At 43.7% G+C, this 13,535-nt stretch overlaps 1 protein-coding gene across 8 annotated transcripts in view; it reads left to right on the top strand.

Moving 5' to 3' along the window:
• Positions 1–13,535, top strand: part of PRKN (parkin RBR E3 ubiquitin protein ligase) — a 1,238,243-nt gene that overhangs the window by 428,831 nt on the left and 795,877 nt on the right. The gene's annotated exons all lie outside the window — the stretch shown is intronic.

The following is a 13,535-nucleotide window of genomic DNA, read 5'->3' as shown; positions in this document are numbered from 1 at the left end:
AACCATCTCATCCTCTTTTTTCCCCTTCTCCTCCCACCTTCAATCTTTCCCATCGTCAGGGTCTTTCCAGTGAGTCATTTCCTCGCATCAGGTGGCCAAGTATTGGAGTTTCAGCTTCAGCATCAGTCCTTCCGATGAATATTCAGGACTGATTTCCTTTAGGATGGACTGGATGGATCTCCATTCAGGAAATATAGAGGCTGCTTTTATAACACAAAGAGATTGGGCGTGTCTTACAGAAGCAGGCAGGAAGGATACCTTTGAAGATCCTGGGAACGTTTCACATCTCGACCTGTGTGATATGAACATGGTTGTATGCTTATGTCAAAATTTACTAGAGTATTTATTTAATGTTGGAGCACTTGAGGTAAGTCATACCTCAATAAAAAAATGAAAAGGAAGTTGTGGATCCAGGACCAGTATGCATATAAAATATGGTTGGAAATCACGCTGCACTGTGGCCTCTGCTTGTTTTGTACAGTCCCCAAGCTGAGAATGTTTTGTATGGTTTTAAGTGGTTGGGAAACTTCAAAAGAATAATATTGCATGACCCATGGATCATGACATGAAATTTACATTCCAGCGTCATCATAAAGTTTTGACAGGTGGCTCCTCCCATGTCTGTGCCTGTTGTCGGTACCAGTGTTCTTGTGCCCTACATCAGGGTTGAGCAGTGTCGACACAGACTGCATGGCCTGCACACCCAGACGTGTTTACTTTCTGGCCCTTTGCAGAAAAGGTTTGCTGGCCAACCTCCGAAATAAAAACACTGGCCTAGTGCTTCAGGGCCTCAGCATGATAGCGGTGTAGAATTTGGCTAAAATGATGTGGATGCTGATGTCTTTAAGAGACTGAAGGACATTCTGGTCAGCTCAGTGCTGAGACTGAGCCCAGGACGCACCAGAGCACAAAGAACTCTGCAGGTGGCGGGGCCGACGCGCAGAGCTGCACCGCCTTACCCGTCGGGCCCCAGTGATGGCTAGTGCCTTCAGATTTTGTTCTGCAGGCTGCGGGATGAAGGCAAAGCGTCACAGAGACCATGCATAAAGGGAGATTTTAAGACTGTTTCTTATCACTGGAGCTGTTTATCACTGGGACTGAGTATGGTGACAGATTGCAGGCAAAGAGGTTGATTATTCAACTATATATATAGGGTTCAAGCTGAGGGTCTAGATTACTGCGGTGTCTTGGCAGACAAGTGGTAAAGGAGCACTGTGAAAGAACCTGAAGGATGTACTTATTAATCAGGAAATCGTGGCTCGCTGACGCAAGCCTGCGAAAATGGAATTACTCACAAATGAAATTCAAAGCTCCATCACGATACAGCATTTCAGCTCCACAGGGGGATCCACTCAGGGAGACAAATCCACGAAGGATGCTTGGGATTGTCTGCACCACTGGAGTAGACCTTTTTCTGGGCGTCACTGGACAGTACTTCTGTCTGGGAAATGGGCTGCTCTAAAGTTGGTTCTCCCCTGGGCCACAAGCCTTTCTCAGTGCAATCCACAGCCTCTTCTGTGCCTCTGATCTGGACTCCGGTCCTGGTTGCCTCAGGCTGCTCCTGCCAGCGGTTAGCAGTGGTGGTGGCAGGAGGGGAGGGCCACCCAAGCTTGTACTGAGTCAAGAGAAACCATAGGGGTAAAATGTTATGTGAAACTTCTCGTTTAAAAATATTTCTCATTGGTGGGGAAAGAAAGCAAAAGAGAAAGAAGCAACCTGCAACCACTGTCTAAAAGTACCAAAGTAGAGAGCTGTAGGGGTTAAGTGGTAGGTGGATATTAGGTGGTCAGAGACTGGCCTGTGGTGAGTGCTGGATTAAAGTAAGGTGTGGCTCAGAGGGAGCAAGATGTGAGCTTGGAACAATGACTTTGGAGCTGGGCTGCTGGGTTCTGGTCCCAGGCACTTCCCTACTTCCTCTTTATGTCAACTCTCATCATTTCCTCTCCTGACAGGCCAAAACTTCAACTGCATTATTACAGGTATCATTACATTTTTGTCCTACATTCTATGCCACCATCTATCTGTCTATATTCCAAGAGTCTGTAAGCCTCATATGATAACTGGTCAGTTTGGATCCCCAAAAAGGGGACCCAACCAACATCTCACATGGTGTGTGGCCCCCCGCGTGTGGCATCTGTATTTGAACTTTCACACACTGGTTCGGTAGATCCACAACCTTTAGAAATTCTGTTTGCCTTTTTATAATTATATTAATCATAGCAAGTATGATTGTTTTGCCACAGTTTATTGCCTTCCTTCCATTTATATGCTGGTGTTTGTACGTGCATGCTAAACCGCTTCAGTCGTGTCCTACTCTTTGTGAGCCACCTGTATTTTTCTCTAATTCTTATCACAGACCTGAGAAGAAGGTATCATTACCCAAGGTTTTTAACAAAGAGACTCCATGAAATTAAGTAATGAGTCCAAAATTACATGGTTAACAAATGTTGGTGCCAGGAATGAAAATTATTTTCTGTATTTTTCTCCAAAGCCCTCCCTTTTTTTTTTTTTTTTAAGATAGATTGCATGCTATATAGATCCACTAATAAATGCCTATTGTATAACTATTTCCCTCATATTTTAAATATCATTCAGAAATGCTGTTATTAAAAATATGGCTAGGGATTTAAAGAAAATGGAATCAAAGATTCTTTATTTAATCCAGAGTTTTAGTACAGTTCTTAGATGTAGTATAACTGGTACCTGGGCTTCCCAGAAGGGTCAGCTGGTAAAGAATCTGCCTGAAATGTGGGAGACCTGGGTTTGATCCCTGGGTTGAGAACATCCCCTGGAGGAGGGCATGGCAACTCACTCCAGAATGCTGGCCTGGCGAATCCCACGGGCAGAGGAGGCTGGCGAGCTATAGTTCATGGGGTTGCAGAGTCGAACACGGCTGAGCGGCTGCTGCTGCTGCCGCCAAGTCAGTTCAGTCGTGTCCGACTCTGTGCGACCCCATCGACGGCAGCCCACCAGGTTCCCTGGTCCCTGGGATTCTCCAGGCAAGAATACTGGAGTGGGTTGCCATTTCCTTCTCCAATGCATGAAAGTGAAAAGTGAAAGTGAAGACAGTCTATCCGACTCTTAGTGACCCCATGGACTGCACCCTACCAGGCTCCTCTGTCCATGGGATTTTCTAGGCAAGAGTACTGGAGTGGGGTGTCATTGCCTTCTCTGGGCTGAGCGACTAATCATGCACAATACACAGAGCTGGTTCCCAGCAAATGAATAGCATTTCCTTTACTTTTTATTAAAACAAAAATGTCGTATTCTAACTCGCATATGCGGAATCTAGAAAAATTGTACTGAAGAATAGATTTATAGGTCAGTAATGCAGAAGACATAGAGAATAGACTTATGGACACGGGGAGAGGGGAGGAGAGGGCGAGATGCATGGAGGGAGTAACATGGAAACTTACAATACCATATGTAAAATCGATAGCCAACGGGAATTTGCTGTATGGCTCAAGAAACTCAAACAGGGGCTCAGTATCAACCTAGAGGGGTGGGATGGGGAGAGAGACGGGAGGGAGGTTCAAAAGGGAGGCTGATTCATGTTGAGGTTTGACAGTAAACAGCAAAATTCTGTAAAGCAATTTTATCCTTCAATAAAAAAAAATAAAATATATACACTTAGTAATAGCTTCAAACAGTATCTCTCTGGAACAGCTGACTGATCACACTGACAGGTGGTCTACAAGTTAAGTCTTGGCAATTATTTAGCAGGTGCTGAACTCGCTAAAAGGAAGGGTTTCTAAGCAGAGGATAGACAAGCGTTAGGTTTTATTCTTCCAAACTTTATAAAGATCTGCAACTTACACAGGTTTATCTGGTCAGGAAAAAAAAATTATAGAAGAAATAGAATCTCATGTAGCTGACTAGTTAGGGAGCAGAGTGTGGTTTACCTGAGCCTCTGCAAGCAGCTTTTTATACACATGGAGAAAAAATCTACTTGGCCACTTGGGTTATTTTTTTTTTATGTAAAAATTTACTTTTATTAAAAAAATAAAAAACTGGTGAAAAGAATTCAGTTTGGAATAAGCTCCATGCTTTTCATGAGTCTTAATAGGACCCTCCTAATTATTTTTGCTTATTGTTGGTAAAGTGATAGTGTTAATTGCTCAGTTGTGTCTGACTCTTTCAGACCCCATGGACTGTAGTCTGCCAGGCTCCTCTGTCCATGGAATTTTCCAGGCAAAGATAGCGGAGTGGGTAGCCATTCCCTTCTCCAGGGGATCTTCCCCAACCGAGGAATCGAACCTGGATCTCCTGCATTTCAGGCAAAATCTTTTCCATCTGAGTCATCAGTGATTTATTAATAATTCCAACATATCTTCACAATATTTAAGTGTTGAATGCAAAATAATGAGCTGTCTCTCATAGGTAATACTCTAAGGTTGAATTGTTGAAATGTTTCATATTTAATGTGAAACTCATAATAAATTAACAAGAAAGATGAAGAGTCGTTTCCATCATGATGTTAGGATGGGGAAACTGTGGTCTGAAGCTTTGCCCTGACCTTGAGGATAGCTTGAGAATCACCTTACAGAAACTCCAAGTTTTCTCCTGTCTCCAAATCAAATGATCTTCTCTAATTTATGGTGACCTTGACCAGGGTTTCCATTAACTGAAATAGCCTTTAGAAAAATGAACACTCGCTGGAAAATAGTGAGCAATGACTGATTGGAAAGACATGGCAGGAAGCCAATTTTTAGTCGCCTGTTCAAAGATGGTCCAGGGACGTCCACACAGAAATAACGTGGGGTTGAACACAGAGGGAGGTCACTTTGTCCATGTGTATACATTTCTGATCGTGATAATGAATAACAAAATTAATGATTTAAAAATAACCTATGACATTACTGTTTCCTTCAGTAGATAGGAAGTGCAAAAAATCAAATGACGAGTATATCATATGCTTGAAGCCTGTTTTTTTTAAATCTAGAAAAGTGACAGGAAAAATAAGATGTGTAGATTATACACTATTTTTAGAATTAACTAGAAATTATAGAAAAAATGCATGTTGGAAAAAGAAGCAGGATGAAGAGAAGGAAAGATGCTTTTCCCTCTCCCTTTCTCCAGGATTCCTGCCAAATTCAAGGTTAGAATATCAGCAGGCATGGTTCCTTGTACCGTCTGTCCTGTATTTAAAGTATAAGTGTTGGTGGGGAAGAGTGAGCCTTCCCGTAAAGAAGGAAGTTATATATATGTATACAGTCAGATGCGGCTCTTAGCTCAAGCTCTCAAAGGTTTCCTAGGACCAAACAGTGTTCAAGCAGAATTTAGAAAAGACAGAGATCAAATAGCCAACATCCATTGGATCATCGAAAAAGCAAGAGTTCCAGAAAAATATCTACTTCTGCTTTATTGACTACGCCAAAGACTTTGACTGTGTGGATCACAGAAAACTGTGGAAAATTCTTAAAGGGATGGGAATACCAGACCACCAGACCTGCCTCTTGAGAAATCTGTATGCAGGTCAAGAAGCAACAGTTACAACTGGACATGGAACAACAGACTGGTTCCAAATTGGGGAAGGAGTATGTCAAGGCTGTATATTGTTACCTGCTTATTTAATTTATATGCAGAGTACATCATGAGAAATGCTGGGCTGGATGAAGCACAAATTGGAATGAAGATTGCTGGGAGAAATATCAGTAACCTCAGACATGCAGATGACACCACCCTTATGGCAGAAAGTGAAGAAGAACAAAAGAGCCTCTTGATGAAAGTGAAAGAGAAGAGTGAAAAGGTTGGCTTGAAGCTCAACATTCAGAAAACGAAAGATCATGGCATCTGATCCCATCACTTCATGGGAAATAGATGGGGAAACAGTGGAAACAGTGGCTGACTTTATTTTTGGGGGCTCCAAAATCACTGCAGATGGTGATTGCAGCCATGAAATCAAAACACGCTTACTCCTTGGAAGGAAAGTTATGACCAACTTACACAGCATATTAAAAAGCAGAGACATTACTTTGTCAATAAAGGTCTGCTACTCAAGGCTTTGCTTTTTTTTTTTTCTCCCAGTAGTCATGTATGGATGTGAGAGGAGGACTATAAAGAAAGCTGAGTGCAGAAGAATTGATGCTTTTGAACTGTGGTGTTGGAGAATACTCTTGAGAGTCCCTTGGACTGCAAGGAGATCCAACCAGTCCATTCTGAAGGAGACCAGTCCTGGGTGTTCATTGGAAGGACTGATGTTAAATCTGAAACTCCAATATTTTGGCCACCTGATGTGAAGAGCTGACTCATTTGAAAAGCCCCTGATGTTGGGAAAGACGGAGGAGAAGGGGACGACAGAGGATGAAATGATTGGATGGCATCACCAACTTGATGGACATGAGTTTGGGTGAACTCTGTGAGTTGGTAATGCACAGGGAGGCCTGGTTTGCTCTGGTTCATGGGGTCACAAAAAGTCGGACACGACTGAGCGACTGAACGACTGAACAGAACTGAACTAGGATGATAGCTTTAAAACAATTATAAGATAAGTATTTGTGGGACTATGTAGAGAACATAGAGAATATTTGGCAAAAATCACAAACTAAGTACATTCATGAAACATAAAGGAAGAGATAAGATTTCTTTAAAGAAATTTTGTTGTATATTTTATGATTTCACTGTAAGTTGCACTTAAATGTAACATGTTCTAAAACTGGGTGGCTTTGTTTACTGGTGCACAGTGCTGTTCAGTGATAGAACACAGGTTCATCAGAGGCTTACTCCGGAAGGACTTGGGTCATCTTAAGCACTGATGGTTTGCTGGTACCTTTAATGTCTATGGCCCTTACATCACAGAACCGGGCATCATAGTATTGAGTCTTCAGGCCAGCAGGACAATGGGGAGTAGCCAAGCCTGTCTCATTTATTTATAAAAGGAAATAATAACATTGATACTTTTAAGACGCCTCTTTGCAGGCTTCCCCTTACATCTCATTGTTTATAACCTGGCCGTATGCTACTGCTGCTGCTAAGTCGATTCAGTCCTGTCCGACTCTGTGCGACCCGAGACGGCAGCCCATCAGGCTCCCCCATCCCTGGGATTCTCCAGGCAAGAACACTGGAGTGGGTTGCCTTTTCCTTCTCCAATGCATGAAAGTGAAAAGTGAAAGTGAAGTCGCTCAGTCGTGTCCGACTCTTAGTGACCTCACGAACTGCAGCCTACCAGGCTCCTCTGTCCATGGGATTTTCCAGGCAAGATTATTGGAGTGGGGTGCCATTGCCTGCTCCGACCTGGCCGTATAGCCACTAATAATTACAAAGAAAGCTTGAAAAGAAAGTGTTTCCCAAAGGTTACCAGGGTAGCCATATTTTGCTCAGGCAGATTTATTTATCTGTGGACTTTTGTCAGTTGCTTCTCCAATCGAATTCATCGTTGTGCTAATAAGGAGAGAAGATGAGGTAGACACTGGTATGCAGTGACTGAACCTGCCGTATTTGTAAATCCATAATTATTTTAGATCACTTTGATGGACTCGTCAGTTTCCTTGCTGTTGCAGCTGCTAAGTCACTTCAGTCGTGTCCAACTCTGTGCGACCCCATAGACAACAGCCTACTAGGCTCCTCTGTTCCTGGGATTCTCCAGGCAAGAACACTGGAGTGGGTTGCCATTTCCTTCTCCAATGCATGAAAGTGAAAAGTGAAAGTGAAGTCACTCAGTCGTGTCCTACTCTTAGCCACCCCATGGACTGCAGCCTACCAGGCTCCTCCGTCCATGGGATTTTCCAGGCAAGAGTACTGGAGTGGGGTGCCATTGCCTTCTCCGGAGTTTAAATTTTATTGGCATATACTCTGCATCACTGTGACTGCACTAAGGGGGTTGGGCCAGCCCTGAACTTGTTTTTGAGTGTGAAATGCTTCTGCTGTTTCAGGGGTTGTTTCTGCTCATAAATGTAGCTCCCTGGTTTCCTACAGAATGAAACTGATATATTATCCGTTTGACCACTTAGAAGCTTTACTAAGAATTATGGAAATAAAAAAAAATAGATCTTTAGGGCAGTGGGTTAATTTATTTGTTCTTTGCTTAAGAAGAAAATGGCTCTAAAACCTCATTGGGGAAAGATAAATAGAATTTAGTAGCTCTGTCATACTCCACAGCAGATTCTTGGTCGATACATTATAAAGAATGACCATATTACCTGGTGCTAATAAAATGTGAGGGGGCAGAGAGTCACATTGAGAAACCTACAGAATTAGGCAAGACAGTGCAGATCATGACTGCAGTTTGTTTTTTTTTCCAGTTATTTTCCAGAAACATTGGTGCTTATGCAGGCATGCCATCGTCCATCTGGGAATATCAAGCTACCTGCATAAATGTATCGCTGAAGCCAGATGAGAAATGGAGAGGTTAATTGACTTCACTTGGGTCCACAGTGAGAGAGGAGCCAAACTGAGAATTAGAAATCTGGGGAAGCAGAGTTTAGAGTCTTGTTGAAAGCAGCCATATTGAGTTACATTTGTTTTCTTAACTGCAACTGAGGGAGAGTCTGGCCTTTCTCTGCAGCTTTTTCCTAAAAAGAGTCAAATTTATCAGGCTACATTTCCTAAGGCGGGAATGAAGATTTGAGAATTGGATAAAAAGTGAAACACGTATATTGTCCTTTAGTGAGGAGAAAACAGAAGAGCCTTGGCTCATGTGGAAAACAGGAAATCGTGAAATTAAAGGGGAGGCTCTCGTGGATTATGACTATTTTTACGTGACTCGTTGGCTCTACTTGTTTGTTGGAGGCTTTGTTGTTCATTTGATAAGCTGAGTCCAACTCTCTGTAACCCCATGGTCTGCAGCACGCCAGGCCTCCCTGTCCTTCACACCTCCCGGATTTTGCTCAAATTCATGTCCACTGAGTCAGTGATGCCATCCAACCATCTCTTCCTCTGTCGTCTCCTTCTCCTCTTGCTCTCAGTCTTTCCCACCATCAGGGAGGCATAACACTGAGGAAGTTAGAGTCCTCAGCCTGAGCCCCACAAGGGCCATTCAGCTCTCTGAGCTCTGCTATAACCCTGCAGTCTCTTGTTAGTATGAGTAAACCAAGAATTCTCCCAGCTAGTTTCATGAGCTGGATTTCTATCGTCAAAATGACTTGGAATTTTCTTTTACATCTTCAGTTGTGCATTGGGAATTTCATCTTAATTTTCAAGGCTATCTTAATAAACATCCACTGACCTACTGCCTAGGAAATCACCTACAGTTAAAATAATCAGACATCTCCATTTTTTAAAAGCATCATCTCATGGACAAATGAGCGTTTTCCTTCATAATCTCCTAAAAATATGCAAAAAACTAACTATTTTTTTCTTTTGCTCTTTCTTACTGAATGTGTGTGTGTGTGTGTGTGCTCAGTCACTCAGTCATGTCTGACTTTGGGGCCCTGTGGACTTCCACCTACCAGGCTCTTCTGTCCATAGAATTTCCAAGGCAATAATACTGGAGTGGTTGTCATTTCCTGGGTTTGAATAAACAGATATAGTACAGATGGTATATATGTGTGACCATAAAATGAACGGAGTATGATCGAAAATATCAAAGCCTCTGTTAACTGGGTTCCCTCTCCTCCAGTCCGTGACAGGGCTCCGTGCCCCGAGGCGGGGCCTGGAGCTTTTCTGCCTTTGTGCTTTAGCGCCACACACGGTGCATATTTTACCTGTTTTGTGGAAGAAATGAATAACTGGACAAAGGGCATCATAGTCACTGTTTGCTTTGATCCCCTGAGGTCTTAGAACAGGAATGAACTTTGTAGTCATTTAATCTAAATTCCCTCCCGATACAGAAATTTTCTTATAATATATTCTTGGTGTTTGGTCATTTGCCTTATGTTCAACAACCTCTAGGTACGGGGGAATGATTGCTTTACTTTAGCTTGCTCCCTTCATTGTGTGGAACTCTAAATGACAGAGAGTTATTTGACCTGAAATCTGTCTTCACTCATAAATTATACTCCACTTATTGAAAATAGAACAAAATCCAAAGAATCTTCCATCTGTCAGCTCTTCGTATGTTTAAAGCAGCTAAAATGATTCACTTCCTAGGTCTCCCTTTCTCCAGCAAATGCATGGCTTTCAAACCTAAGAAAGTCGGAAGGTGTCTCCTTGCCACAAAGAAATGCACTCTTCTCTGAGCAGCTTCAGAGTCATAAGAGGTGGAGCAAGCGCCTGAGGGAAGATCCTGGTTGCAACCGGGAGGTGGTGAGGGGCAGGGCCAGCAGCTGTGGGTGGAACTTGGACAGGACTCGCGTGGACTGGCTGGGCTGATTCCAACATCCCCGAGAAGAAGCCTGACCTGTGGGAAAGCAAGAGCCGGAATGCACAGAGGGACTTCCCTGTGGTCCCGTGGTGATTAGGGTTGCGGACTCAAGAGGTGTGGTTAGAAGTGGCAGTTCTGAGAGAGCAGTGTGTGATGGCCAGGAGTCAGGAGCTGAGAACACAGGATGGTTGATGACAGTGCTTGTTGAGCCCTTGAACCTTGATGCCCAGTGGTGATGTTTTAAAATGAGCTCCAGGCCATTGCAAGCCTTTTCCAGTTTAAACGGCACCACCCATCAAGCTGCTGCTGAGTGCCAGTGCTTCCTTTTGCTCTCCATGCTTTTGTGTCTTTTGCTAAAGGCCTGCCATAGCCTCCTAGGAGAGGACAGGTTCTGTTGTTGTTTTGTTTTTCTTCTGTTGCTGTCTCTCAGTCGTGTCCGACTCTTCCTGACCCCATGAACTGTAGCCTGCCAGGCTCCTCTGTTCCTGGGATTCTCCAGGCAAGACTACTGGAGTGGGTTTCTGTTACCTTCTCCAGGGGATCTTCCCGACCCAGCGATGGAACCCGCGCCTCCTGCTTGGCAGGCGGATTCTTTCCGGTGAGCTACAAGGGAAGCCCAGACATATTCTACCAAGCCAAATGGATAACTTTTAATTTTCAGATTCAGTTTCAATTCAGTAAAGAACACCCAGTCTCATGAAGAGCCATCAAGAGAGCCAAAACCTCTCCCTGCACTCTCCTGCTCGGGCCTGTGTGAGGACGGGCTCCCTCTTACTTCCCATCCTCACTTTCAGCCCTGCTCTACGGCTTTCCTCCCTTTGACTTCTCTGTCTCAAGGTTGAACTCAGATGAGAGAGCTAAAGCAGAGATAGACAGGGAAAGTTCTTGCTTGACTGGTAACTGTCCTGCGTAGCTGTGAGCTGTCAGGAGCTGGCAGGTGTGAAAGCCGACTCTGTCTCTTGGCTGCTGTCCCGTTGTCTAGAGGTCTCCGTGGGGAATTCCAGCTGCCCCTGAAGTGATGTGCTAATGCATTTCCTCCAGCACCGACTCCTCTCTCAGCTTCTGGTTTCTGGCTGCTCATTTGCCTGGTTTTCTCCCTTGGAGTCTCTTAGGCCCTCCAGGAGGTCTTGCTGGGAAGAGTGTAAAATGGTGTTAGTGAGGCGCTTTCTCGGTATCCAAGGGGAACACTTACACATGTTTTGCTTTAATAAAATTTGAGATCACAGGCTGAGTCCAATGTAGCTGTTTCCACAAGGAAGTAGCCCCGTAGATTTTCCAAGGGGGACTCAGCCCCAGACCCACTGTCTGCCCCCAACTCTGGAAGATGTAACTCACGTCAAGCTCTCTGGAAGAGACATGTCAAGCTTGCTGAGTCATTGCGCTGAAGCCCTTTGTTCTCGATTCAAGACTAAGGGGATGTCCCACTGTGTTGGGATGGAGATGCAATGCACCTTTCAGCGCTGAAATCATCTTCACTCATGATCTACACTCAGTCTCCAACTCAAGCTCCGAAGGGGCTTCCCAGGTGGCACTCGTGGTAAAGAACCTGGCTGCCAGTGCAGGAGACGTGAGAGACACAGGTTCAATCCCTGGCTTGGGAAGATCCCTTGGAGGAGGGCATGGCAACCCACTCCAGTATTCTTGCCTGGAAAATCGCATGGACAGAGGAGCCTGGTGGGCTACAGTCCATAGAGTCGCCAAGAGTCTACTGAAGCAACTTAGCACAGCACATTATGTTGTGGCCTGAATTGACTGACGTGACTTCACACTCACAGTCTCAACCCACCAACTTTTACATGTACGATGTGGGCAGAGAATTCCGAAAAAAGTATCACGTGTTGGACACAGGTGTTATGGAATTTTTTGCTATAAACATAAGACTTCTCCAAAATAATAAAGTTTATTTTAAAAAATTCTACCTCTGGTTTTTGGACCTGTAACTGTGCAGGTGGATTCGGCCCCTCTCTTGGTTCACCACCTCTGTTGAATCTTGTGCTCCAGTAGACACCTCTGCTCTACTGCTCTGTCATGGAAGCTGAATCTGTAGAGCATGTGATGCTTTAATAAGAGCATCCATGCGTGTCATCTTGATTTATATGACAACCGTGTTAACTTGGAAACGTAAGTATCTCTACTGCTTTTTATACCTGAGAAGACTCTACAAGCATCAGAGAAAAGGAGAATTACCGAAGACCCCGTGTGAGGTGGGGCTCCAGCTTGAACACGCATGGTGTGGACACAATCTGCAGATTTTCTCATTCTGCTGCATCGCCTCCTGTCTTGGCAGAGTGCTAAATATCTTTAGTTGGTACATTATTATTTTTAACACTGCTTGCTCCATGGTTCCTAAGGCATTTAAAAATATTTTAAGTGTGCAGTAGGATCACTGTCATCCTTTTCTTCCAAGATGTTCTTATATTTTCTTTGATTTTTATTTTGGAGGTTCTGTCTTCTTTGAGGCCAAGGATGCTGCTGACATGTTCTTTGGTAAATGTCATGTTAAAGATGTTCTAGCCATCTATTAAATTCCATCTCATGGAGCAAGATATTAAGAACGGCAAATTAGCTGAAATGTGGGTCCTCGATACCACAGGGCCGCTGTCATTTAGACTAAGGCATTGCTCAACAGTCTTTCCTTGGGAGAAAAAGCTCTTCAAATCATTTATAATGAAGGACACAGGGAATGCTGGAATTTGACGCTGTTCACCTGAAATCTTGTCCTTTCTAGTGTTTTCTTAGGCAACAGGAATGACTTTCAATATGTACTTAAATTATTTTAGTTTTAACTTGGAGCATTAAGTTCAGCGATAAAATTTTTATTTCTCTTATTTGAAAAACTATAATTTTGAAGGGGAATGAGCCGGAGAGAAAGTTGGTAGAAGTATTTCTATACTTAATTATATATAATATACTTATACAAAGTTTCTATATTTGATTCTGTTCTGTCATTTACTGGAAAAAAACTTTGCAAACTTACTTGTTACACCTTGAAATTTAAGGCATGTTTGCTTTCCAATATCTATGTATTATGTTGAACTTGGGAAATTTCGATGAGCTTAGGGGGAAAAAATATCTGTAAGATTAGAGAGTGAACAGTGGTGCATGCTGCACGCTGAGGCAGGAAACGGGGATCCCATTTCATACACTGCCATCAGTGAGTTCAGGGACATCCCCAGAACGGCTCAGTGAGGACCTGGGGCCAGAAGATTAGCTGTCAGACCTGAGCCAGCCCCGGCCCTGGGAGGGTCTTGTGTCCTTGGGAACCCCATCTCGTGTTGCTCTTGACCGCACACCA

Source organism: Bos mutus, chromosome 9 (genome assembly GCF_027580195.1).
Source record: "Bos mutus isolate GX-2022 chromosome 9, NWIPB_WYAK_1.1, whole genome shotgun sequence".
NCBI classification, from domain to species: domain Eukaryota; kingdom Metazoa; phylum Chordata; class Mammalia; order Artiodactyla; family Bovidae; genus Bos; species Bos mutus.
The sequence above is the reverse complement of the archived record's forward strand: the minus strand, read 5'-3'. Positions and strand labels throughout refer to the sequence as shown.